This window comes from Lactuca virosa, chromosome 8 (assembly GCF_052849685.1).
Source record: "Lactuca virosa cultivar CGN04683 chromosome 8, Lactuca_virosa_CGN04683_v6, whole genome shotgun sequence".
Taxonomy (NCBI): Eukaryota; Viridiplantae; Streptophyta; class Magnoliopsida; order Asterales; family Asteraceae; genus Lactuca; species Lactuca virosa.
Window position 1 is genome coordinate 104,140,779 of NC_136433.1, and position 2,533 is coordinate 104,143,311.

The window sequence follows — 2,533 nt, forward strand, 5'->3', positions numbered from 1 at the left end:
TTGCTACTTCATCAATCTTATTGATTAGCGTACCCGTTGTATTTGCTTCTCCTGATGGTTGGTCAAGTAACAAAAATGTTGTATTTTCAGGTACATCATTATGGATTGGATTAGTCTTTCTGGTGGGTATCCTTAATTCTCTCATCTCTTGAACCTATTGTTCTAGATCCAAAATCGAAATGACCCCCTGAATTATTCTTGGTTGTGAGATGCATTCAATATAAGTCCCCAAAATCCAAATAAATATAAGAAAAAAATGAAAAATTAGAAGGGGGTCAAACTTCTTGTTCTTGAATGAAAAAAAAGGAATATAAAATTCAAATTAATAAAAAAATTGGGCTCAATCTAAAGAGAGTCTCCGGCCCAGCACTGCACAAATATGCTCCAGACATATATATCATATATGTGTGGACATATTGTGTATTATGGACATATTGTGTATCAAGAACGAAACAAAAAGCGGATATAGTCGAATGGTAAAATTTCTCTTTGCCAAGGAGAAGACGCGGGTTCGATTCCCGCTATCCGCCCAAAATGAAGTCATTTATTTAATATCTAATATCATAAAATGTAAAATGCGAAAGGTATAGTTAGCCTTCATAGTGTAGTGATTCTATCCTTCCCCTTTTTGCCTTCTACCCCAAAACAAAAAGTGTTAACTAATTACTAGTTACCAGAGTAAAACATACAATTTTTTTGACAAAAAGTATTGCGGAGACAGGATTTGAACCCGTAACCTCAAGGTTATGAGCCTTGCGAGCTACCAAACTGCACTACCCCGCGCCGAAGAGAAGAACTGAAAACTAATAGACAAGCAAGGATTGAATGCGCCCCTCTACCATATCTGTACAAATAGAATAGCCTATTTATACAGAATGGTAAGAGGCCGTCTATGATCATCGATCATAGAAATGAAATAAAGAGATATTTTAATCCTTACCAACTCGATCTTGTCGCCCCTGGCAACAAACATGCATGAACCATTTCACGAAGTATGTGTCCGGATAGTCCAAAGTCTCGATAGTTAGCTCTTGGCCTTCCAGTTGAAAAACAACGTCGATGAAGGCGTGTAGGCGCACTATTCCGCGGTGGGGATTGTAACTTTCCATAAATTTCCCATTTGTCACTCAACGATCGAACTTTGCTTATTTCTTTTTTTGAGGATCGACGAATCAAATGATATTTCTGTTCCAATTTTTGCCTCTTCTTTTCCCCTAATCAAACTTTTTTTTGCCATACTCATTAAGTTCCTATTGGTATCCATGATACAAGTCGGATCCTAGATGTACAAATATAAAATAAGAAGGTGGATCTCTTCTTCATCGAAAGAAATGAGATTATCGCGGATACAAAACATTCAATTAACAAAATTAACCAAATTTCCCTGATGTAGAGGCAATCAAGAAAGCTGCATAAGTAAATATATAACCTACAGAAAAGTGGGCTAATCCAACCAATCTTGCTTGTACAATGGAAAGTGCCACCGGTTTATCTCTCCAACGAATCAAATTGGCCAAAGGTGTGCGTTCATGAGCCCATGCTAAAGTTTCAATCAATTCCTGCCAATATCCACGCCAGGAAATAAAAAACATAAATCCAGTAGCCCAAACCAGATGTCCAAATAAAAACATCCATGCCCAGACTGATAAACTATTCATACCAAAAGGGTTATAACCATTAATAAGTTGTGAAGATTTTTGTCACACCCCCAAACCTAGGATGGCGGAAACGTCCGGGGGTGGAGGACTTCATGTATAGTATCATAACAACAATTGTAATAGTAATTCAAGCAAACCCAACCAACATATATATAATTGAAAAAGTTACATCATTGTATGAATTACATGTTTACGAATCAATTACATTATGTTGACAAAATATGAAATAGTAGACGCCTTAGCGTCCCATCCTCAAATGCACTTGGTTACCTGTTTAATGATTTCCTGAGAATACAAGTTGTTTGAAAAAGTGTCAACACAAGGGTTGGTGAGTTCATAAGCTTTTGTTTGGTATTATTAAAAGCCTTTCGTTTGTAAAAGTAGTATTTGTGTTAGAAAATCCAATATTTTCCTTAATGTGTAAATGTAGTCTTAAAACCCAAAGACCGAAATGTACAAGTAATTTGTCATATTTATAGTAAAACAATGCAAGTTTAAATCGACATAAACTCGTTAAATTTTAATGAAGTTCCCGTAAATTCCAATGTTTATTAATACTTTATGTGAGTTTATTATAACCATACTATGACCAAGGTTGCCTAAAACGACGTTCTTCAGGCGTCGGAAATGTTATGACATTTGTCACCCCAGATCTATCGGTCTAACTGTTGCATGCAGTTTAGGTGTGGGTTTGTCAAACCCAATATAGATCTATACACAACTATCACGCTCTCCCTCAAGGAGACTCTGGTTACAATACAGGACTTAATGGTAATTTGAAGTAAATGTCTCACAAAGTCATTAACGGAATTACGTGTTATGAAAACTTGGTACCGTATGGCCGTACCTTGCTTAATGAAAATATCCTTTGTATA

General features: G+C 36.1%; 1 non-coding gene across 1 annotated transcript; it reads left to right on the forward strand.

Annotated features, from left to right (window-relative positions):
• The first annotated feature begins 459 nt into the window (after window positions 1-459).
• Window positions 460-530, forward strand: TRNAG-GCC (transfer RNA glycine (anticodon GCC)). Its single transcript has one exon. It is a non-coding gene; the product is annotated as a tRNA-Gly (tRNA).
• Window positions 531-2,533: the final 2,003 nt, after the last annotated feature.